The sequence below is a fragment of the Spermophilus citellus genome, assembly GCF_964194105.1.
Source record: "Spermophilus citellus genome assembly, contig: SCAFFOLD_122, whole genome shotgun sequence".
Lineage (NCBI taxonomy): Eukaryota > Metazoa > Chordata > Mammalia > Rodentia > Sciuridae > Spermophilus > Spermophilus citellus.
The window spans coordinates 46,828-74,104 of NW_027673113.1; the positions used below are offsets into that span (position 1 = coordinate 46,828).

At 33.6% G+C, this 27,277-nt stretch overlaps 1 long non-coding RNA gene across 1 annotated transcript; it reads right to left on the minus strand.

Annotated features, from left to right (window-relative positions):
• Positions 1–1,317: 1,317 nt before the first annotated feature.
• On the minus strand, positions 1,318–13,202 carry LOC308640103. Its single transcript, XR_014020173.1, has 4 exons — positions 13,157–13,202; positions 2,927–3,051; positions 2,698–2,795; positions 1,318–1,448 (listed from the first exon to the last, which is right to left on the minus strand). It is a non-coding gene; the product is annotated as an uncharacterized lncRNA (long non-coding RNA).
• Positions 13,203–27,277: the final 14,075 nt, after the last annotated feature.

Here is a 27,277-nt window from a genome sequence, read left to right on the forward strand (position 1 = left end):
GCACACCCCTGTACTATAGGTGCATGTTAGATCTATTTCCTATACTTATCCCGTGGTTAATGCAAAATATCAAAGAATGCTCAAATTTTGCCTGCTAAGCAGTATAAACCCTCTATCCATGTAATAGAACAATTAGTGATACAGCATTTCTTCTGAAAACAGTATAACTTTACATGACATAAGGTGCCTTACTCCTATTAAAAAGACCTGAATTACAGAAAATGCAGCGTCAGAGACCCTTAAACAGATCTGAGCTGTTAAAACTGAACTTCATTATTGTATTTAGCAGTTTTTCATCATGAAAGATACTTTCCCATCAAGAAAGGTATTGATAAAAATTTAAATTTCAGTGGTTTTCCAACAAACCCTATGAAAGTTAGCTATATAGAGGTGTGTGCATCTTCAATGTTTAGAGATGTTAGTCTTAGCCACATCTATAGATATTTCAGTCTCTGATTTTCTTAACTATGTATTGGATTTAATGGAAATATAATTAATAAAAATATCCAGCTAAATGGAAATGGTAGCTTTCAACAGACTAGTAGAATCTACTTCTTTATTTTTTTAAAAAATATAATATGGAATTATTTTTCTCCATTAAATATAAGAGATTAAGGAACAAAAAGACAACTATGAATTTTCTTATTCATAGTCACAAATATCAGTCAAACAGATGCTCTGTCAAAATATATAGACCATAAACTTGATGTTGATTTTATAGCAAATTGGTTTAAATTGAGTGGAAGTTTAGCAATTTGGATAGTCATATGAGATTTATCACCCACAGAGACAAAATGTCAGAAAAAGGGTGATGGCTTTGTAAGAGTATCCCAAATGCTCAGTCTCTTCCTGATTTTCATCTTGAAGGACATGGGTCACTAGAAGCAAATACTTGCTGGTAAAAAAATAAACATAGATGAAGTATCTCAAATGTTTAATTACATTTTGGCTATTTAAAAAATTCTCTCTTTTCACATATGTTTTGGTGAGTTGGTTTGTATGGGGAAAATGATTTAAATGGAAATGCTATTGAATTGTGGGATAAGAACTTTCTACATGAAAAATTCTTTTTTGCTGCAGAGCAATGACTTTATAATGGACTCACTTTGCACTGAGCTTGCTGGGTCTTATACTTGATTGTCTGAAACCATCTTAGTTCCTTCCATTATTTACATTACATCTAATTGACAAAACACCTACCAGTTATAGAATAATAGAATGGATTAGTAAATAAATAGGAGCATAGTGCCAATGATGCTTTCAAAGAGACACAGTGATTGATGGCATAATGTTTCCCAGTGTTCATACCTGTGTACTCAGGTGGGCAAAGGCATGTGTAGTTATTGATCCCATCAACACATGTAGAATTATTTTCACAGTCATTGTCTTCACAATCATCAATATTGACTTCACAATTTTCTCCTTCAAAACCATCAGCACAGATACACCTGAATATCAGGGCAGAAAGGCAAAATAAACACAAAAGCAATTCACATCTTTTTGCTGCATTTTAAATCCATGTGATCTAAATATTGAAAAAAAACCATAAATACATTTGTAAATTATAGAGCTCATAAAATTATAAGAATTTGTTTTTTAAAAGTTTTGAAATGCCATGTTGTAAGTATTGATTTAGTGTAATATCAAACAAACCAGAAAACATTAAAAAATAAAACTTATGTTGGCTTCAAGATGGTAAGTGGCTTCAGGGTCTTAAAAACCAATATTTCCAGGTATGATACAGAAATAAAGTTTGACTCCACAATCATAGATATCTTAATCCCAAGTTTTTCTCTAATAGAGTAATTTATGCTTCTTTACTCAGAAATGAGGAGGAACTAATTCTGATTCTTAAAATCATATCATCTCCTACTCTATGTGAAATGTTTAAGATGTCTGGCAACAAAAAAGAAATGTAAAAATTAAGTTTTGTCTTCCTTGCAATTACAAAATATGAACATTTTCTCTAAGACAATAAATGCAATTTACCACATAAAATATTGTATATTTAATCTCAAGTAATATCAGTATGAGCTTTGAGTAAAGTGTAGATGGATAAGAGAAAATTTTGTAACAGAAATGAAGTATTTTTCTTCTATAACATGACAATTCTAACAAGTGTTAGTAGTAGATTAGCATTCTAAAGTGAAATTCTTAATGCCACTTAATGGACTCTTTCATAATTCATGAAGTACATCTGAAGTAATTGTACTGTATGATTAAATAATTCCAGATTTAAAATGTTCACAGCATGATTGTCTATGTATATTGTGGCCTGGAAATGAATCATTAATTTTCTGTTTCAGTGGGACCTACATCTCATCATTGCACACTGTCTGTTAAAGCAATAAGCAAATCATCAGATGAATGCAGGACTTGCATTAAGGGAAGAGTTGGCTATTAATTAGCATAATTGAGCCAACACTTTGTCTTGCCCTAATCTGACTTGATTAATCATATGTGTATGTGCATGTTTTTAAATTTTTGATTTGTAACATCCTAAGCTGAGAACCCTGTGGAGTCTCCATTTGTTTTTAATATTGCAGTATACCTCTGGGAGGGACCAATACATATTGTCCTTATTCTGTTTTTCTTTTTTAAAAGAATGCCCTTGGGTTTGAAAAGGAAAATGCCTGTTTTCTTAGTTATTCTTGCTCCAATACTTCAGACAAAGGAAATCACAGCCTCATTACTTACCAGAATCCATCTTTTTCCCCTTCTTTCAAATGGCAAGTTCCTCCATGTTTACATGGGTTACTGATGCATGCATGAATTGGGACATCACAATCCTGCCCCTGTAGAAGGAATGGCCAAGTTAGGTTGAATACAAATGAGGACATCCACTGCGCACAGAGAAAGCATAGTAGAATTATGAAAAAAAAAGATATGTTTCCAGACTGTGGCTCTCACAACAGCATCTACTTACCTTGAAGCCATAGGGGCAGGTACATCGATAAAAGTCAACTGGATCATTGTTACAGGTGCCATCATTTTTACAGGGATTTGATAAGCAGGGATTACACTTAGCTAGAATGTTGACATCGACAGGACCTAAAAATTAATTGAAAAATATGAGAAAGAGATTTTTTTCAATGTTAGTTCATTTAAAATAATTTCTACTCTTTAATGTAACAGTAAATTTTGGATACGATTATAGGTCATGTATCTATATGTGTTTCCCCAACAAAATGAAACAAGGAATCAGCATAATCAGGTGTTCAAACATGCAACGCATGGCTGTGATAGTTTTGGGTCATATCTGGACTCTGGATTGATAGTTTAGGGGGTTTGTGTCTAATGCTAATGACATCAACATCACAGGGTAAATTCCCTTATGAGTTCAAAGTTTATGTGGATGCATTTCATGGTAACTGCCTACATTTCAGTTTTAGCCAGTTTCATGGAAATGCATACTATTAGTCTCAGAGAGGACCACAAATGTAGTGATGGGATATGAGAGTTTTATGAAAAAGTAGAAATCTATCACTATAATTAAAAGCATAATAGAACACACATTCCCAGATAGCACTAGCTTGGTATTGTTACTTTCACACAGGAGATACAATCTGCGTTCTGTGATCTTGGTGAGGTGTTTGGGTTTTTTGGTTTTGTTTTGTATTGTTTTATGTGTGTGCTAGAGGTTGAAATTTGGGCCTCACACATGCTAAGCCATGCTTTATCACTGGCTATACCCCCAGCCTCACTGCTACTATTATACATATAGAAATAAAGTAAAAATGTAGTCTCCATTACATTCTCCCTTGCATCCTTTTAATTCAGTTTGTTAGTTCTTTAGCACAATAGATGATGGCTGAGATTCACATTTTCTTCTCCAAGAAAAGTAAATATCATTAAAATGACCTGTACTTGCAGTCTCACATTTTTAAGTTTCATGATCCATAGTAGGCCTAGATCAAATGCAACTAGTTTCCCATTATTTGCACTTATTTGATAAATGGCTAATAATGCTGAAAATGAACTGTTCTCCATAAAATTATGTTCCACTGATGCTACTTTTTTACATTTGTAAAAGCTCATTAGCTTTATTTTAAGAAGCTGTTTCTGACTAGGATGATGGAAAAGTAACATCTCTATATATAAAATAGAAATATTTTATAAAAAATTCACTGTATTGTTGTTACCAACAATCTCTTTGTAGCTCTTTATCTTCATTGGAACGAGCAACAGTAAATTCAGTCCTGCATGTTATTACACACTATTCCTAACAAAATGGTTTGGATAATTATTGTGAATATATGTTGAGCATGCCCCCAATCCTTATTATCACTGACATAACCTTCTAATGTAACTTTACCCAAAATACTGTATGACTTCTGCTTATATAAGCTACCTTTCATGAAATTACTCTACAGATTAGGGCATATGTTTGTGAGTTATGCAAATTTACATAGTGGTTGTGGAGTTCATCACCATGGGAAATACCAGTATTTATTCAAATAACATTTTTTTAATTAAAACCCATGAAAAAGAGAGTGCTTTGTGTTGTTTTTCTATTAGCAACACTGAACTGAAAAGGGAAACCTTGAGTTATATTTGCATTGAAATTCCTGTTTCTTTTCAACATTTGGAAATGGATGACAGTTATTGGGATGACAGTGTTAATGGAAAGGGTGGTAACTGCTTCTAGTGATACCTCACTCACTAGGGACCACCATATCAATACCAGTATCCCTTCCACTTTTTTCTTGATAACCAAAACAACTTAGTTCAGTCTCTGTATCAAAATATAGTTTGGAAATTACTGGAATTAATTCTGAAGTGGGCCTCAAGAAGTTCAATTTCTTAATTTCTTACCTCCCCCATTACTTATCAACTAAAGAACAAAAAATTTCACTAATCAGCATATTGGAGAAATTAAAGGTGGGAATTAGTTCAAACAGTTAATTAAATTAGCATAACATCTCACAATAAATGGCTTTGTGTTTGCTAAAATTCTATTTAGAGTCAGTAATAGCAAAAAATTTTCTAATTATTTGGGAGAGAAGAAAGAATGGAACTCAGAACAAAGGTAGGGGATGAAACCTTTGTGAAATGCAAGCAAAACATCAGGTCAGAATGTGCAAGCATGTGAACATTCATCTGGCTGTATCCCAAGACCTTGAGGAAAAATGTTTTTTGGTCTTACTGTGCTTTCAAACTTGGTAAGTCTATGACTGAGTAGAAGAATTGAGGGCTGGCAGTTTTCAAGTTCATCCTGTGCAATGAGATGCCTTTCAAAAGTTAAATTTAAGTATTTAGATAAGAAGCTAGAGATAGTGTTGGGAGGGGGATATGGATATACCTTGAAGAACTTAATAAGTCAATAGGTAACAAAACTGCTGGGATGAAGGAATCTTTGTCCATTTTACCAGAGAATCAATAATTTTCTTTCGTAGATGTCCACTGAACCAAATGACTAATAAGCAATATCTAATTTGTCCATTTTTTCCTAGGAACAAATTTAATTTCCTACGTTACAAATTAAGCTGAATTATTTTCATATTGAGAATTTGTACATGTATATGAAAGAAGATTTTTGTCTCTTTGTATAAATATTCAGTGTAGTTGAAAAATCAGGGTAATAAGCATTTTCACATTGAAAGGCTACTCTGAGAATTTGTTAAACATGCTGAACTGTTTTGGGGGCACTGGTTTGGGGAACACAGTAAAATTTTGAGTTCTAACTTCAGTTAGTAAAACAGACTTCTAGAGCTGGCATTCTATTTGCTCCTCCTTTCTGATAGTTTTCTTTAAAATCAGTTCTTCAAAGATAATTTATTTCTATTACTTGAATTTGAATTGAGGAATGCAAAAGATGTTTGTAGGTTGTATAAATTCCAAATGTACATAGCAGAATTCTTTTGTATCTCCAAATACTTACAATGATGTGTGTGGTTTTTTTGTGTATATATATATATATATATGTATATGTATACACACACACACACACACACACACACACACACACACACACAAACACAAGGACTCCAGGGATGGTTGAAATATTTGAAAACTATAGGAACTATTAAGAACATCATAGGAATGGAAGTGGTTATCAAGACATAATTAACTTCTGGTGTACCAGAACCCAGGGTTAATGATTTTCATATTGTTTAGGAATATGATCATGATTTGGAAATTGGAAATTTGGTGTGAACAGCCATTAAAAGTAACAGAATAACTTGAGGAAGCAGGGGAGGTTCTTTTGGTTCTGGCATTGCTGCTTGGAAAGGAAATGTAATTTTCAAGCCTTTTCCCTTTATAAAGCTAACTGTTTCCAAGAACTGTTCAAATATTGTCAACAAATTAGTTCTTGTGCAATGGGCACCATGGAGAAGAAATCTCATTTCCAGAAGATGGTTGTGTACTAGTGTTGCTGAAATGAATACGGCTGGAGTAGGGTACCTGGATTGATGTAATAGTTGGTCCTGACTTAAGAAAGCATGTAACATCAGCTCCATGGATATAAGTGTGCTTAGTTTAATAATTCAAAGGGAAATGAGAAGAAGGTTTGGTTCACAGTCTGTTTCTGCCAATTACTTTAATCTTTAATGAATGAACTGCTGGACTTCAAATCCATTAAGGTTTGTGGGCAGACTTGCTTACTTGACTCAAATCACTAGCTATGCACCTAACACCAATATTGCTACCCACTGAGAGTTGTATATCACTATGATTTATTGCTAAAAGCTCCAAACAAAAATTTCTAACCATGCTCCTGACTCTCCCTTAATTCTGGCATCCCCCAGAAACATGAATCCAACAACATAATTCTCTAGCTTTGCCCTTAGTGCAGTCTGATGTAGAACAAAGACAAAAAGACATATGTAGAGAATATTTGATGTTGGTCATAATGAGCCAAAAGGAGACTTTTATTCAAGACCAGTGAGTCTATGTTTCACTTGCTATTACTGCATTTCTTAAGCATTAACAGCAGAGATATATTTGTTAACATTCCATTGTTATTTATCAAATAATTATTGAGGATCTACTTTTTGCCAGGCACCAGGTTATGTTTGGGAGGATCAAGGCCAAAAAAAATGCCTGAGTTCCTGGAAAAACTTACTGTTCAGCAGTCAAGACACACATGTATCAATTAGAGAAAGAATGTGGAAAATGAGAAGGCAATCTTACAATACGTGTTTTTAGATTCTACAGACCATTAAGGCAAAGGAATCCACAAAGTGAATGGAAGGATGCGTTTGAAGTTCATAATGAAAGTCATGGCTAGATAGTTGAGCAACAGACTGAATTCAATCAAGAATGTAATAGGGCCAAGGACAGAATTACACATGTCTACATTAAAGACTGTGTTAAAAAGGAGATGTTGGCAATCGGAACAAAGAAAGAGGAAACTATAATGTATATAAAGGAGCTGTAGCCACCATTGCCTAAAATGAAGAGAGAGCCAATGGTAACTGAAAAGAAGCCATTGAATTTAGAAACATGGAAGTTGTTGGTGTCCTCATAATAGCTTCAGTTGAGAGATACAGATGGGCACCAGATGATGGGGGTTAAAATTCTGTGAATTTGCATTGCATAAAAGGTTACATGTGACTCCTTTAGGATTACTGGGCTTGATCATTAACTCCAGTTTAAATGTGATCTTAGACCAATAAATGAACTTCTTATGTTTAAACATAAAAGAACAATACTTATTTTATGGAATTATATCAAAGAGAATATGGATGTGAAATGTTCAAAACTGAATGTATAATTGTTGGTTTTCTTGACCCTATTAAAACAAACGTCAGTTAAAAATTTCCCAGTTCAAAATCTTAAAACATATAATAAAAAATAGTCCCTGTTTATTTTTTAAAGAGTGGTGCTTTTGATATATAACTATATAACTATATACTTTTGATAGATAATTATATATATAAAACTATATACTATATATATAATCTGAATTTAGCTAATGTATACATTATAATCCCCCCAAAATAATGCTATTTAAAAATTAAAACAATATATTAATGATCCTAAATCTGAAACTGTAAAATTCTAAATAATGTTTCAAAATAGTGAATTTCCCATTACTTCTAGTTTGGGGTAAATTAGTTAATCATCTTCATACTTAGTTAATAACTAAAGATAATATCAATCAACAATTTTGAGACACAAACCAAGTTTGTAAAAAATCCCCCCAAAAGGAAGAAGTTGCCCTTGCTTAAAATTAGTAGTATTTCAATGTTGTTGCTGAGGGGTGGTCAAATTTCTACTAGGAGTTCCCAAATCTACAGGATTCTTAATGTATATAATTAGGACAAGAGATCAGCCAGTGGGTGGCAAAATGTTAATTATTTTAGGATTTCAAAAGTTTCCAGGTTCTTGACACTCAAGCTGACTCCTACAAATGAAGTAATTACATTTTTTAGCAGCGTTTCTGTGTGTTTATTCGATCCCATAGCTGTCAGACACCTGTCTACCTGGGTCTCCACCTCTGTTCCATTTCTAATTTCACTTCTACTTGGCTTCCTGTGACAATGTCCTGATGGCTTCATGGACACGGCAATGTCACTACCATTTCATATTTGTGTGGTTCAAGTAGATATCACTAATATATAATATGTATTTCTATCACCAAAATTCCAAATTATTTTAGAATTATCTACTTAAACATATATACTAATAAAATATAAACTCCAAGAAGATAGAGGTTTATATTCTATGTTGCATAATGCTGTATTCTTACAACCTCAGAACTGTGTTTGGCATATAGTAGGAACTGTAATATTTATTAAATGAATGAAGGTATATATCATTAATTTCAAATAGAATGCTCACTCCCAAGCATGCTTAAGTGTTCAAGAAATGTTTATAAATGAAAAACAAACAAACAAACAAACAAAACCACCTGGAGTTTAGTTAAAGTGTAGCTAAATCATCCTAAACTAGGAGTCTTAACAGGAATATTGGAAATTAGCAAATTTCAAGTTGCATGATAAATTTGTTAATGAAAATCAGGAGAGACAAAAACTTCTATTTTCTTATAGAATGACCGATCGCTCTAATGTCATCTGAAGGTGAAGAGAAGAGGTGGTCATCTGGGATACAGAGGTAATGACCACCTATTTTCCACTCAAGAATGCTCTTGTCTGGGTATTAATTAAATATGCTCTGATCATCTGTTTCATTCTGTTCCTTATTTTTGTTGTATATCAAAAAATATGGCATTGTACAAAAAAGAAAGTACTCTGAAAAACTGAATAAGTTCTTATTGAAATAATTCCTCAAAATAATTGCATAGATTTTTATTGCAGAATAAAATTACTATTTTAAAATTTAGTTTTATAAACTTGGCTTCAAATAAAGAATATTATCTTTATGCTGTAATTTAAAATTGTATACTGACAAACCTTAATATTGGGAGATTTTGTACTTACATGCATTCCATGAATAAAATAAAAAAGATTCACACTGCTCTAACAATAGGAAAATTAAATTAAAATATGAAAACATTCTATTATAAAATAGATAAAGGAACATCACTTTATTGCTCTCAAGTTCCTAAAGCATGCATGTTCAACAGCACAGGACTCAGGAGACATCCCTGAGTGAATTATTTTGATTAATAGATTTGAATACCTTGCGTTCTACTAACCCATTTCTTATAAGTAAATATTTCTAGCAAACATCTGAGAATAGTTCATAATTTTCATTTTCTCAGTATGATTCCATAGTAGGCATCAATCTTATTGAGACTGATACACTGTTCTGAACATATTTTTTATAGAAAATTACAAAGTAAATTTCAACAACATGCTGTGAGTCAGAGATTCAGGGTTCAAAGTCTGTCTTCCTTTACTCAGATTTTGATATATTATTAGTCACCCTACATGCAATATTTTCCTCTCTAAAATGGGGAAATGACAGTTCTCACATAGGAATAATGTCAAGATTAAATGATAAAAATGTAGGTAACGTGCTCAGCATAATGCAATAACTGAGAAAGGAAGTGATCATTTATTATTAGTATCAGTAGTGATAGCAGTAGTAATATTGGCAAAGATCCAGTCTAAATTGTCATAATTCTTGAGCTAGCAGAGAAATAATAAGAAAAGGAAATTTCACAATATTTTGACAAATATTGAGACAAATGCAAAAAACATTTTTTCAGTGCTTGCTATCACTCTAAAATTATATTAAGGTATAGAAAATTGAATTAAATTCTTGTCTGCTAAATGCAATTGCATGACATGTGTTGAGTTTTGAATGTTTGCACTGTTGCAAACTGTCCTGTATCCATGCTTTTAGCTATTTAACAGATAACTTCAAATATGCATAAATTATTGATTTGGTAATATAGTGAATATTAAACTAATCTGCCAAAGTTCAGCTGAGAGACCTAGGACTTTCTATTATCTGTCAATTAACAAATCCCAGCTCTGTTTCCTGGGGGCACTGAAACAGGTACAAAACTTTCCCACAATGCAGCTCTGCTCCTGCAGTTCTGCCCACCAGGTGCACCATCCTCACAATGGTCTATCTGTCCCAACTACTGGTTTATACATCTTTGCATCATGAAATCTTCTACAGCCTGGACATTACCATGATTTATTCCTTTGAGCATTTACAGCAATTACTACTATAATTTTGTAGCCATGAGTCATATGTGGATAGTTAAGTTTAGATTTAAATGAAATGAAAACTTCAATTCACCAATCACATTAGCCACATGTTAATTTTCTCAATAACCACATGTGGCTGGGGGCTACCATACTAGCTAGTGCAGATGGAGAACATTTTCACATCTGCAGAAAGTTGTAGTGAATAGTACAGATAAGAATTTATCTTCTGCAAGGCTATTTCCACTCAGGCTATACTAAGTATGTGAGATGCTACAGTCATGAAATGAAGAACGAAAAGGTCAAATAAATTAAATAAACATTTAGTTAAATTTGCATATATATTAAGCATGTACTGAATGTCTGAGATCATTTAATAAATTAATGCAAACTATAACGTTCCAGGGTGGACTATAAGTATATAGCTCTTCAAAATTGTGTTATAACATCCCCCAACTCATCCCACAAAAATAACAACAGAAACATCTGCAGGGAATTATCAACTTAAGAAAGAATAAGCACCAGGATTCTTCAAAAAGAAATGTGGGTTCACCTGAGCAGAGAGGTGTAACAGAACTAGGTTGCAATTTCTCAACTTCCCCATGTAATCTGCCCCATAATATTCCCTCAAACAAGATTTCATGTTTCACCTTCAATAGTAATTTCTGCCTCACATTGCCAAAGAATGGTATACCTCTCTGTTCACCGGAAACTAACCTTGGCCATTGCCACAAAGAAACATCTGGGATTACAAAAGAACAATTTAAACAGTTCAAAATCATTGTCACTTGTAAAGTTTCTTGCAATCAATGCACCTAACCTCTTAAGAGGCATTGCAATAAGATTTACCTTGTTTTTCATAATGATATTAAAGCATATATAAATAATTATATCATTTCAATTAATGGTGCACCAGTATTAATGACAACAACTCAATTCAGAGGAAAATGTAAGCATTTATAGACTTTTGATGGTGGGAAACTTAAAAACTTGAAATCATATTGTACCAAAGTGTCAGAATTTTCTGAGGTACTGGAATAGAAATTCAAAGAGAATTTCTAGTTCTAGGAAGAAGAACAATAAAATATGCGAATGGTTATCTTGCTTTTATTTCTTTTAGACTTAGTTGTGGCACTTACATTCTACCCAATACATTTAAAAAGAACACCCAAAGAGGTTTGTTTTAAAATGCTAACATTTGGAATGTTCTGCAAGTTATGATGGTTTTGCAAACATATTTAGGTATGAAAAAAGCATTAGATGCTAATTTTAAAATGTTAGGTGGGTGTGATTTTTGAAAATTCCTTCTTTATCAATAAACCATTTTTTTTGTTGGAGTTCTGAAATCTTGGAATACATGCATCACTAACCCATATTGTGTGTTTACTGTGAGATATGTAACCTGAACATATCCAAACATTTAATCCTATCAAAACTTTTTAAGGCTGATACTGTCATCTTTGCTTACTCATGAGGAAACCGAGGCACAGATTTGTTAAGTGATTAAACTAAGGTTTTCTAACTGTTGGGAAATGAAGCCAGGATTTACCCCTGACCAGGCTGAGGTTCAAACGTATGCTGTTATCTACTTACAGCACAATGTTTACTCCCCAAACATTCTTTTCCTGCATAAATGTTCAAGTGTTAAAAAATTATTTTCCCAGCTAGGTTTGCAAGACTTGGAAGTGAATACCATACCATAAACTTCTTCATGTTTCATAATACAAGGATTTAGTTTTAAACATAAAACAAGCTTATTCAATGTTTGCTGACTATAGATTTAGAAGTTTCAAGAATTTTTATCCTCTATATAATAATTTCAAGCAGTCCTCTTAAAACATCTACAATTTGTGAATAATAGCTACCTTCTATCCCATTTTTGGTAAGGAACCTAAGCTCATATATAAGATTGTCAAAAATCAAAATACATGAAACAAATTTATAGTAGTTGTCTCTAAGACTTGTGATAATGGTTAATCTTATTTCTGTTTCTCATTGTAGTTTTCTATTTAGAGTTTAAAGTGTTCCTACTTAGATTTGAATTTGTTCATATATTACTTTTGTAATAATGGAATAAAGTAATATTTGTTATGAAGACACTATTTGGAACTCACAAATACATCAAAGGGAAAAGAACGAACAGAATGCGAAGGATCAAGACGTGGGAACATCCACACAGGGAGTCTGTGGCACATGAGGTGGGTCAGAAGGTTTGGCTGACCCCTTGAGGGGTTTCTTCTTACCTGGTATCAGGAAGCCACAGGGCCCTGGCAACCCTAAGAGCAGGGCACATGCTCAAACAAGGCAAAGGCAGAACATTTTACTTGTTAGAGACTATGAAAGGAATTTCCAGAAATTGTGCTTCTATCTAAATCCTCTAGAAAACTTAGTCATTTCTGCAATGTATCTGAAAATGCTAGTTCTTTAGTTGGGCATTTGAGTAACAGTTCTTTCTTGTCCAAGAACAGAGATAGAAAAAGTCATCATTTACTGGGCTTATCAACTAGAACTTAGAAGTCTAGCTGAATTTTTCTTTTTGAATTAAAAGTGATTTTAAAAAAAGATGTGCAAATATTTAAAAACCATACCTTGACATGTAAATTTTTTGGAGGGAGTTGTGAGTAACAGTTTATCTGCCATTTCTCCAGGACCAGCACAGCGAGCAATTCCAGGTTCCTTATACTCTGACTTCACCCAGTTGGAGAGCCACTGCATGTTACAATCACAGTAAAGAGGGTTGGCTCCAATTGCTCTGGAAAAACAACACCACAAAAGCACACACATACACACAGTATGGAAGCATTGTTATTTCCTAAGGGAACAGAATTCAAAGTGATGCTCAGTAGAAAATCCCAATAGCCTTATTGATGATAACACTTTAGAATAAAATGGAGACTTTGGGGAGTCCCAATTTTCCTGAACCATGAGCATCTGGGGGATTTAGTGAGTAGTCACTAATGTTAACACTTACCTGAGCTTCACAAAGCCTCCCATACTTTCAGAGACAAGGTTGATGTTGGATATAAGTACACTCTAAAGGCATCCTGCATTTACTAATTATTTACTATGAACTCAAATCCCTATGAAAGGTTCCAAGGACTCAATGAATGAATAAGGCATCATTCTTAACTCCAAAGAACTCCTTGTGCTGAGGAGATGAGCAAATAGTCAGGCACAAATAATTTTCATTTGAAAATTATTTATCACTGCTATTGTAGAAGTATTCTCAAGAAGCCTACAAACAGAGACTACTATTTTTTTTTTGGGGGGGGGAGCTAATGGTTTGAGACAGTCTAACCTACTTGAGACAGATGGAGTTAAGTAGATGGGAAAGGTTGGAAGGATAATTCAGGTGAGGGTAAGTGTCAACACACAGAGGTACTAAATGGCATGAAATAATCAAGATACATAAAGCTAGTCTAACAGAGCTGGATTGGACCATCTGTCATTTCACAAAGTCTTTCATTTTAGGACTTTGGTTCTGACTCACATCAGGAGTTGTAGTGATAGAAAAGTAATTAAGATAATAGCTGATTTTTATTACACTATACTGTCTATAGGAGCTGGGTTATGCCATCTGTACCAATTGCACCATCTTATTTTAAGTGGTAATTTCTATTAAGTCAATAACATTGGAATTACTTCACAGGTTAAGAAACTGAATGAAAAGTTAATTAGTTTGTTCAAAGTTTTGCGAAACTTGGGCACAAGTAGAAGATACATAAAGCAGCATTTAAAAACTGATTAATTCTGATTTACAATTAATTTCTGATTATTGATATTTCTAGGTCTGGAGTTCAAGCATATTGATCTTATTCTTTTTGTCAGAATCTCTACGACATACTTAAAATCATCTTTTATATTATAGCAATTTTAATGCCCGACTTCAACCAAGAATTGGAATATAGTAACTCTTTTCTTCCTATATATGTCAGATGCAAGTCCTTCTAAATTAAAAATGAGCAAAATCATGTTTTTGAACCATTTCATCTCATTTTCACTGACATTCACCAAATCCTTGCTATGACAGGAGACGAAGCAGGAAAAGGGAATGGAGCAGAGGTTTTTATGATCTCAGCCAGAAAAGACAAATGCATGAATGAAATACAAGAGAGGATAGGGCACATGACAGAGAAGGCTCAAACTGCACTCCTTGTGGGAGGGAGAGGCTCACACAAAGACAAGGTTCTGCTCAGCTCAAGCAGCACACTGCCTGTGTAGCTATTTTTGATTCATGACCCTAACTCCAGCAGCAATGTCCACTTCCCCCTTTTTGATGTGTTCTCTGCCACACTGGGTGGCAATCCTATCCCCTGAGCTAAGGGATTCATTCATTATATCTCATGCAGATGGAAACCACGGAGTTTGTGATACTGACTTTGAGGTAGGTCTGAGGGCTTAAAGATTAAAAAAAAATAAAATAAAAATAATTTGGAGGTTTTGCCTCCTGGTACCTAATAGTCCAGTGGAAGGAATATGAACAGTAGAGAGCAGTCTGACAGATGGATTAAAAACTCACACTGATAACAGCCCCATAAAAGCAAAAAAAAAATATTGACTATTGGATCCTAATCTCCAAACATCCCTCTTTCCCAGTTTTCTAACTTTCTTATCTTATTGAAATTTTGGAGATTTGGAGGGTAGTGCAAAACTATGGGGGGGAACATGGTAGGCGAACTTCTAGGGAATTGAGGCCCAATTGACATCCATATTTAGATGGGAGTAGGTTGACTTACCAGGTGATATCAAATTCAACATCATCAAAGGACTTTCTGGAACCTTGCAGTGATCCCTGCACTTCTTAAGTTTGTCAAGTTATTATACCCACTAAAAATAGAACCCACTAAAAATAGAACACTGGAATTCTACACAAATGAGTTTTGTGAACCCTAGTTATCACATATGTTTTAATTGCTTTACTCTGCTTTCAAGAAACATGGACCTAAATATGGGCTGTTATGAATGTTAGCACAAAGAACAATTCAACATTAGCATGGTTATTTACCACTACCTGATTATAAAGTCAGTTTGAACCATGCCAACTTATTTATTTATTTATTTATCTATTTATTTTTTTTGGCATGATGCCATATTAAAAGCTAGGTAAAAAATGAGTTCAGTTTGGACAAACTAGGGAAGGCTTTTTGAAAGATGTAATGCTTGGGATGTGACTCAGAACAGTAGGGCTGGACCAGGCCAAGTTCAAGGGAAGCTAATACTCTAGAATCAGAAAGCAAAGGGAAGAGAAAAAAAGGCTCCTTGGGTTAGAGAGCCATGTCTGTAGAATACACACTTTAGGTAGCAAAGAAAACTCAACTAATTGAGGGTAAAAACCAAGGGTAAATTAAAGCTGTCTTGTAGTGGGCATCATATCCAGGTTGAAAATCTTTACATTTTCTTTAAAGATGAAACCAGTCACATTTTACAATGTTTCAATAAAAGTAGCGGTAAGAGGGCTGTTCCAAACTCAGGGGTAGTCTGAACCTTCACCCAAATTCATGAACTAGGTACTCACAAGTGTGATAATGCTGAAAGATCATTGAAAGCACCTTCAGGCACAACAGAAATGTCATTTCCATGTAGAGAACTGAAAGCAAGAGAAATTAAGATCAAATTTCCTACATTTCAGAAAGTTCAGATCCATGAATGTATGAGGCTTTGGTTTATAATAAGCATTTTAGCTTGTTGAAAAAATAGATTATCCTGCAACTGATTATCCATTTGGAAAAGCAAAGGTGGTTTCTACCTTACATCTTGTACACATTATAAATCCCAGATTGAAGACTTAAGCATACAAATAAAACTAACAATGCTGGGGCTGGGGATGTGGCTCAAGTGGTAGCGCGCTCGCCTGGCATGCGTGCGGCCCGGGTTCAATCCTCAGCACCACATACCAACAAAGATGTTGTGTCATCCGAGAACTAAAAAATAAATATTAAAAAAAAATTCAAAAAAAAAAAACTAACAATGCTTTAAAACAAATCACACTCCATTATACAATCATGGGACAGGAAAGGCTTTAAAAAATGATATATACCCCAAACCAGAAAGGAAATGAGTAGCAAATTTTTATAATATAAAAATACATCCCTGAGGTAAAAGATTCCATTTATAAAACAGAATGGGAAATATTTGCAAAATTATCAGATGCATGGTTAATTCCTTTATAAAAAGACCTAAAAAGTACAGTCTAAGTAGTAAGTACATAATGACATCTACATTAATACTGAAAAAACAAAGTACCTAGTGGGAAATGGGGAAATGATATGATCAGGCTTCATTAGAATAAGAAGCACAAATTCTCAGTAAACAAACAGAATATACTCAAATGCTTTAGTAATTAGAAATGCAAATTGAAACAGGAATGGAAAACAATTTTCAATCTGTCACATAGAGAAAAATAAAAGGATTAATAGTATTCAGTGTTTGCAAGAGTGCTTAGAATAAGGTACTCTACTAAGCAGTTGATGAAAACATAAATTTGTAAATCAAGATAATCTTGCATTGCAGACAGCTTGACAGTTACTTTTGATATTTTCTCTAACTACCTGACAGCACCTTCCCATCCTAAGTCATTGCTAAAATGCCACAATGCCTGCACCAAGGTGAATGCACAGAATGTTCACCAGAGTATTGTATAGAATAATGAAAATTCACAATTAAAACAAATGATAGTGAAGACGATGATGATTACCTAGGTTATGTTTCCTCAACCTATGGAATACTCAGTCCTAGTTAAACAGTCGAGTAATCTCTAGGTATTATAGAATAGAAACATTCTAAAGCACATGTTACATAAAAATAGCTAATGGCAGAACAAGAAAAGATCCTCTTCATGATTTTTAAAAGTTATATAGCTGTGGGGAGAAATATAATAAGACATAAAAACAAATGTTTATAAAGAAAGACCAGATGGGCACCTCAAGCTGTTTTAACTGTTAATTAGGAGGAAGGGGAGTGGGAGTGATGTTTTATTTTATATAAAGTACATTTTTGTAGTAAAAAAATGTATTCATGCACTATGAGATTTCTAAATAAAATAAGTTTATGGCTTCAGAAATTAATTGGAGCTATATAAAATGCCCATTTTAATGTTATTTCTTATCAAGCAAATGGCTATGTAGCAACAAGTATTACCAAAGAGAAAGTCATGCTGTTCCCATCAAAGGTATAGAAATTTTTCTTTCCAAACTTATGGTAAATCCTAATGCATCTATCCTGACATAGCCAAGTATCAATAAAACAGTAAAAATCATTAAGAAGACAGCTCAAACCTCAGACCATAGGGTAGAGAATTATTTGTTGAAGCCAGGATACTTACAGTAACCTAAGAGACTTCAATCCATCGAAGGTTCTCGAAGGAATACATCTCAGATGGTTGTAACTGAGAATTCTGAAAGTATACAAAAGCCTTTTTACTTTATCCAGGAATCCAATAATGCCCCAATGTCATATTTTAAATAAAGCAGTTAAGAAATTAATTCTTTGAGTATTTTATAAATCGAGGATATTTACACATGATATACATTATCTTTGTGTTGTCTCTCTAACATGACCTCAAATACTTCCCTCTGTCCGCCCTTCCCTCAACCATTATCTCCCTAAGATCATTCCAGAGGCTAGTGGTAAGGATCCCCACAACCCTCCCACAAGCATGCTAAATTACTCTTTTTTGTTCCCCTGAGACCCCAGCATTTTCTGTAAAATCTGCTCTTGTTTGAGGCGTGGCCTGTTTCTCAGAATGAAATTGATATTCCTTGAGTACAGAGATGCTTTCCATTCACGAGGATGGCCAGCATGGGGTAAATGTATTTTTGTCCCATGACATAATGAATACACAGTACCACACTTTCACACTCACAGGGTAAGAAGCTGGGTCATGTTGCTGAAGCTTTGATTGGAAAGGGTGCTTATTCTGTTGTTACTTAAGTCTCTAAAGGAAAAATAAAATAAAAAAGACACAGAGTCTTATGAACCAAGATAGAAATATTATTGATCTTAGACAAGGCTCTGCCTGTTAATAGTCATACCAGTATTGTTAGCATTTTAATACTATCTGAAAATCATAAAACACTGGATTACTCTCTGGGGTAAATTGCAACCTTATTTATATTTATTTGCATCCTGTACTGTTCAAATCAGTTGTGAATACATTTTGTGTCAGCCAATGAAGCATGAGCACAATGGCCAGTCTCATTTGGAACAGAAGCTTGAGAAGGAGTTTTTCCCACATTCCTCTGTGACTGTTTCCATAGACTTGGGCTGTTCTCTTCTACAGAGAGCTTTCTTGGAGGTGACACACAAGAGACGTACCTTACCAGTGAAGAATAAACCTTTGATCTTGAAAGTCCCATCAGATACACATACTACATCCTCACACATGTTCACTGATACAGATATTCAAATTTGATAACTAAAAGGACCCTAACTTCATCACATTCACAATATCATCATTAAAAACACCTGTGCTTCTGCTCGTATCTAAGTCACACACTAGTCCTCAATAAATATTTATTTAATGAATTATAAGTGAAAGAGAGTTGCTGAATTTTTACCAGTGATAAATGGCTATTTATAAGTATAGTTGGTACTATGCATCATAACTTATATGAATTTAATTTTATTCTCATTACATATTTATCTTTATTTATATATTCACTATATATCTAAACATTATGTGCATGCACTATTTTTTTTTTCTGAAGCAAAATCCAAAACATGAAAAAATGGAAGATTCAGAAAAAAGGAGGATGAACTTTTACTTTGTTAAAATATATAAATATCAATAAAATTTTGATATTGGATTTGACTTATATAATTTGAAAATGGTAGGAATCTTATAGGAGCCTTATAATCTGTATTTTCAGCTGCTTAAATACCACGCCTAAATTTAAAAACAAATGTATCTAATTTACCAAAAGATATTTGTATAATCAGTCACTGGTAAAGCCATTTCTGGGTTCATAAATCTAATTTCTCATTTCTAACTAGTTTAAAATAATTACATGCTGTCCCTCAAATGATCCGAATCTAGTAAAGTGATCCTTTGGAAATTGAAGCAAGTTTACTTTTTTTTTTTAAATAGAATAAAACACATGCAACTGGTTCTTGCTTTCAAATAAATAACTAGAAACAGAACAGGGCACATTAGAAGATGGTCTTTGATCTTTAACCATTTGTCATTGATATAGTCTATACTACATTTAGAATGTTTGATTTTGCATATTTTATAAAAAACTGAAAGAGATGTTCTGCATGTTAACTCACCTCAGTGTATCTAGATAAAGTCTACACTGGGATATGCAATGTTTTCTGCTCTTATAGATTCCTAGAAGTCACTAATTAGTAATAAACCTTCTTATTCCAGGAACACTAGCAGTCTTCCTCTGAAACTAGCTTTTATACTTGAAAATGAAATAGACTTGAACTAATAAGGTTTTTTCCATTAACAACTATTATCTTTCTTGCTGATTTTTCTGTGCTCCGAAAAACTCTATCCATTACCAAAAAGGCTACTACTCTAAAATGTGACATTATACAAGATTGTATATATTATAATATATATTGTGCATATAACCAGATCAAAATGATTATATATTTAAATATCTTCTTACGTTTATAATTATAGTTAGAAAAATTGTTTACATTAATGAATGAAAGACATTACTTTTGGAGGACAGCAAACTAAATTTAAAAAACTTTAATATTTTGAAATTTATTCTTAGAATCTCAGTATCTTTGTTCAGTTTTCTTAAATCTTACATAAATATATATGGGTTTTATAAATTAAATTTTAATACTTTTAACCTATAACTTACTTTACAATGCTTTACATAAGAAACTTAAACCTAATAAACTAAATTTATAATGTATTTTCATTAAAGTTATTATGTACCATCTTTTGCTCAAAGTCAAGACTAAAGACATTGTTTTACTTCTTTTTCTTTCAACTTGTCTTATAAAAAGCCATTACTATAAAAGAAGTATTCAGTTTTACTGTTTCTATAATATTTTGACTATTTATATTTTATTGTGTTCATGCTTCTTTGAATAGAAGGGAAAATTCTTCCAAGACATTCTATTTCCTGATTTATATTCAATGAAGATGTAGCTAGTGACCCAGGACCACAGTGATCAAGGAGGAGGGAAGCAGGTAACTGTAAACAATTTATGTTATCTGAAAGGTTCACTGAATCTTCTACCCATCCCCACTTTTATAAAATAGAATAAGTTAAAGATGGAGAAATTATGTTACTTACATAAGTGTTAAATGTTTGTAGTTAGAGAGTTCCTTGGGAACCAGTGTAAATTGATTCCCATCCAGATATCTACAAACAAAGACAAAATATTACCTTCTTATAAAGTAACAGGTGTGAATTATAAAATAAGTGAAGGGTATTTTAACAGAGGTAAGGAACCATTTGGCAGTCTTTTTCCCTTAATATGTTTACCCCATTCTGGAATCATTATTGAAGAGAAGTAAGGAGAAAAAAACACAGTTGTCCAATCTAACAGAATTCTCTGTGGATCATTTAGGCTAAATCATAAAACCAAGAACAACTTGTGCACCCAGTGCTTTGTGGCTAATCTAGCAAAGAAGGTGAGCATCCAATCAAGAGTTGGTAATAAGGTTCATGCAGTGCATTAGATTTTAATTGGCCTCCAGTTTACTTTCATTTATGTGGCAACAATGCCATGAAATTCAGCAACTAGTAACAAAACCCAGCTGCTGTGGCCAATATTACATTCTTCACTGCCTACTTATATATTAATGCACTTAAACACGTGAAAATAAAATGGGCAGTTTTAAGGAGCTATTTGAGTATTTGGAATTAATCATGCTTAAATTAGAAATATTTTTAGAATAGTTTTTACCACTATATATTTGCTTATTGATAATAATTTAGGTTTCTTAGAATATTGTGACACTGATTCAGTATATAAATACAGAAAATATATCTGAAAGTACAAGAGAAGTAATCAAATGTAAGTACATTTTCTCTTTCTTGTTAGAGCCAGAAGAAGAATCAGAAAATAGGCTTTCAGTTAAATGACAAGACACAAACATAAAATAATGCAGAAGTTATAACTATGATATCACAAAAAGAAAAGTACATTCATCTCCTCCTTTCCTAGAATTAAGATGGTGGAGGGTACAGTTGACTTCTACCAACTTGGGCCACTTGGCCATGATTCTGTCACATCAAATGTTTCTGTCACATCAGGAAAGTGGCCTTCCTATCCAGTGTAGTAGCCAGTCTTGAGATTCCATTTAAAAGTTGGAATTTTCCTGGATATACAATTTGAGAAGTTGCCTATGCTACCAATCCATCTTTAATATTTCAAAATGAAAACATTTATATAAAAGGGATGAGTTGTCTAAACATGTAATGGATGTGTGATTCACAGTTGGAACATGTTATGCCTCCTGATACTTGCTCAAATGACTTCATATTTTTGACTCCTTCCTTTCTGTCTTTTAGCTAAGTTTTCCTGGTGTCCACTAGAGGGAAGCATCGTTCCATTTACTTCATCATGCTGCTTTTACTCCAGGAAATGTCACAGCAGGACAAAAGGACTCAGAATATGAAAGTTTACATGTAAACAATCTAAGGAGAAGTTAAATGGAACTGATTAAAAGTGATGGATAACATTTGTTCAGGCTTGTCCACCAATATATACTTATTTTGCCAAGTTATTTAACAATTTAATAAAATAGACATATGAGCGATTTCTAATATATGCATATATGTGATTAGAATGAAGGGTCTTGCTGACTTGGCGAAGTTCTAAGGAGAAGCTCTCTGGGAGGTAAAAGTTGAATTCTAAGAGGTGAGTTAATATTCTCATCTCAATAACCAGCTTTGTCTAGAGAAAAAATACCACTTTTTAATAATTTGTTCACTTTTTAATAATACTGGTTCGCAGTTCCGTAAGGATAAAAATAAAACACAGGCAAAATGGCTCAACTGGAGTTATATCAAACAGACTGAAGATTCAACTTATGGCAGAAACATAGATGGTATAGACAGGGAGAATCAAGCAGGTTTTCAATGGAGCTTGATATAGAAATTAAAGAATATCTGAAACCATTTGATGGGATGGGGGCCAAAGGCCATTTAAAATTGTCTAAAGAAAGATCTAGCATCAAAAGTGATCTGAGTGTTATGCTCCTCCCTGGACTGTTCCTAAAATTGAGGCTTTGTGTACAGAACACTTTTTAGGCATGTAGCCCCCACCCGCCCCAGAGGGAGGTCTATGGGGCCCATGTGGTCTTTAGAAATAAAAACATACTAAAACAAGGGTGAAGTATTTAATTACACACATATAAAGCAGTGCTTACAGCTAATTAACTACTGTGGTTGGTAGTAAAAGAACACTCGACAGCAGTTCAAAGATAAAAAGGATGTTGTGAGCACATGTGCTCAGATCGTGCCTGTGTCCTCTAAATGTGCCACTCAAGACGAAAGTAGAATCCGTGAACAGGACATGATTCGAAAATAAGTTCCTTCTTTATGTTGTACGTTTCCAAAAGTTTATCAGAGCTGCCCATTTGTAATGCTCACATGCCTCTGCATGAATTTCCAGGTACAGTTCTACACTAATTATATGTACATTTAAATCATTACTGGTTCACAGTTCCATAAGGATAAAAATAAAAGAGGCAAAATGGCTCATTTGGATTTATATCAAGCATTTGCACACAAAATTTTAGTTTAGAGATAAAAAAATTGGAATGAAGGGAGCAGGCAGGCATCATTATTCCAGCAGCACAGTCCCTGGTTTATTCTATTCTGCATATGTAGCAAGGATGCAGCCAGGCAAGTATGGGCAGAAAGTCTGAAGTAGGAAGGTCTAGGTATGCGGAAATTAGACATGTAATTTGTATTTATATATTGATTATGGAAATGTCAGGGATAACTGGCCTTGCATCCTTTAGGATCTAACAGTCTTTGATTTAGGAACAAAACATCAAATGCCTCTTTTTATGGGCAAATGTTATGTCTGTTACTGCTACCTCTCAGATAATTATTTATCTTACATGTGAGATGCTGTTGCAGGGGTTATACAGGTGAAGAAGAATTAACCATATGGAATATCCTAGACACTGTAAATAAATTAACTTTAAGCATTTCCAAAAGTGCATTCAATGCAACATTTCTCCTGTAAAATGCTTAATGTATAAAGGATATAGGGCTGGATAAATGTGGGAGTTACCCAATATTTTACCATTCTCACTTGGAGCTTAATGCTGAACCTCAGCATAATAAAGGCACTGAGACATTCTACTGTGGAAAAGGGAAAACACATCCAACCAGCAATTCCCAATTACAGGTTTACAGTTTTGCATGATAATTATTAACCATTTTTAGAAATAATTTTCAAACAGGATTCTAAAGATTCTTGTTTGATCTTCATTTTCCTTGGTGTGTAAATCATTAATTGTGAGGGAAAGGGAAAGATGGGTGCTACTTACAACTCTGTGACATCTCTTGGAATACCTTTGGGCAAGACCTTCAAGCCCTTGTTGCTACATGGGACCACTGTATCCAAGCAAGTACATTCCGTAGGACAGCGAGAGAGTGGGGAACAGCTGTTGTCATCATTTCCTAAATGAACAGAGGAAAGAGCCAGATTTGTGGTTCTGGAGGCCTAAAAGGGCTTTTATGCCATTCAATTGACAAACACAAGGGTCTGGAGTCATATGATGACTTATGCATAGAGCAATAACTATTTACAAATTGATACCACACATTCTATATGCCATTGTGTTTAGATTGCCTAGGGCAGAAGTTCAGAAAATAGCTCACAATTTGTATTACTAATATAACCATATTTGTTCAGCTATTTGGACTTTATTTTTATAATTAGGGCATATAAATGGACTGAGTTATGGAAAAAAAAACTATACATAGACATTCGTGAAGAGACATAAAGGGGCAGCTTAACTTAAAATGATAAGGAAAAACTGCTTGGGTTCCTCACTTTGAAAAACAGAGCTCAAATTAGTTCTCTGTTCACTGGTAATAATAATAGAATCTGCTCTCCCTACCTTAAGTGCTATTACAAGAATCAATTGCAATAATAGAGCATTAAAAGTGAAAACTATTACTTTTGTCAGATTTACGAGAACTTCTACTTTATAAGTCAATTGCTTTTCTCATTTGAAAATGGTAGTTCCTAAAAGAGATGCCAAGGATAATAAAGAAAAGTTAAAATGAAGTTATATAAATAGTATCAATCACAAGTTGGAAAGTAGAAAATCTTCTAAAACACTCAGAAACTCACATCAAGAGAACTCAGATGTGAGAGGGCAAATCCGAGAAAAGAAGTATCCTGCTGCCAAAACAAAATAAACAACAAGCAAAGCAAAAGATGCACAGTCGTCACATGTTGCAGAGCCACGGTCTGCTGCACATTCAGGCACTGGTGCATGGATGGGCATGGGAATGCCCGGGACCAAAGATGGCAAGAGTCTCTTACCATCATCACAAGTGAAGTCCTGAATGGCCACGTCCTGAATGGGGATTTCTTTGAGGAAGTATGGTTTCTGGCACCGAGGATTTCCAGTTACAATTCTTTTCTTCCTGAGCCACTCTCCCAACCAAGCCAGGTAGCAGTTACAGTTAAAAGGATTGGCCAAGAGGTTTCTAAGCACCATACAAAAAATGCACAGTTTAATTTAGGATTTCATTGTCTTCTCAAAACCCCATGCCATATCTCCCTTCGGGTTTCTGCTGGAACAATTCCTTGTTAGTCTTGTTTTCACATCCCGCATTCACTCACAATACCATTTGACATATGCTATGCATATTTTTACTTAAATATTTATGTCTAAAATTTAAACAATAACAACACTTGCAGAAAAGAGAATTCTTCAAATAATTTTCATGTATAAAAGAGAGTGAAGGCAGCAATTTGGAGTTTATGCAGTGGGTCCTGATAGATATCTCATTTAGAAATAGTTTAAACTTGTCAGAAATCTGACTTACTGTCAAACTTCCCTGCACTGATAATGCAGTAATTTAATATAAAGATGAAGGCTGATTACCTTATATTATTGAGTTTAACCTGACAACAGCTATTTCATTAATTTGTCATCTCAAGATTCCCATCTCTTATTTGCTCCAGAGAATAGGTTTCCTATCTAAACTGACAGCTGAGTTGATTAAATGCCAGTTATAAAAATGAATTTACTTCTACAAATCTCAATACTTTTGGCATCTCACCACTTCAGCACAAACCTATTGACAATCCCATTATTTATAAACATGCCATCTTTAATATGCACAAATTAGTCACTCCATGTAAAATGTCAAGTTTTATGTGGAAAAAGGATTAAGTACTTTATTGATGGATGGATGTTTCCCTCAAATGACTTCTTCAGTGATTTGAGGTATGTTAAACCTCCTTCCCCATGCCCTCTGTCTTTATTCCCCTCCTATTGAGTTAGGTTAGCATATTTGGAGAACAGCATTTCCAGGAAATCATCAGGTATAATTCATAATTCCTAGCACTGTTTTTCAGACACTGATATACCAAAGGCCTGAAATATATTCTTTGGAGTTTTTTTTTTTTTTTTTTTTGACATTTTCCAAGTTCTGTGTATAGACCTACAATTTTTTTTTATTTTCAAACTGTCTACATAAAATACACTCTTGCACAGACTCAACCTATTTCTTCAATATTTTCCTAATATTATAGTAAATGTCCTCTAGTGAACAGGTTTTATTGTTGGTCTGGTTATCTTAATGTATCTCTTGTCATCATGAATGATTCTTTTGAGCACAGTTTGTTGGCAATAGCCTATCAATTCTGTTTTTATGAGACATATACTGAAAATACTTCAATGTGAGAAAAATGAGTGAAAATACTTCAACATGAGAACACTGAGAAAAAATATAAAATTTCATTTATTTGCAAATGTTGTCAAGTTGCAATATTTTTAAAGTTTAGAAATTAATTTTCATATTGATCCCATTATTTAAAAAAGGACAGAAAATATTGAATATGTTTTTAATTTAATGTAATATTTATAAAAATTAAATTTAACATGAACAAATGTGTCCTTTTTAAATATCTAAGTCCTTGATCACATTTTTATGAAATGTTTAATAATATGCTAAATGCTATTAATAAAAGTAAGAAATATAATATGCTGAGTTGATAACACATAAATAAAGATGCTCTTTTCATACTCACAGAGTAGATAAAGAATGGAGAGTATCGAATGCCCCTGGTGCAATCGTAGTAATCTGATTGTCATATAAAGAAAGCAAACGCACAGAACTGAGTCCTATGAAACTGTCGTTCCCCACACAGCTTATTCGTTTACTTCTCAACATCCTGAGGGAAAAAAGGAGGACATTGTTATGGAGATACAGCATCAGACAATCAATTTTGCCTAATTGAGAATCAAAATAATCTCTCTTTAAAAATATGTAGCATTCATTAGTATTTTTTGAATGTTCTCTTGCCATTAGAAATCGTGATGCACTGAGAACAACCAGCAAGAGTAAAATTTTCAGAGTCATCAATGATTAAATTCATTTGCAAAAGGCAGGTGAGCTTGTACAGATTTACTATTCCGTGATGAGGGTTGAAACATTTTCTTTTTGATGTTATAATTATGTTTGCATGATTACATAATGTCCTAATTCACCTACAGCTCTCTGAGTCCTTGAAGTGCTGTGATTTGTGTATTCATG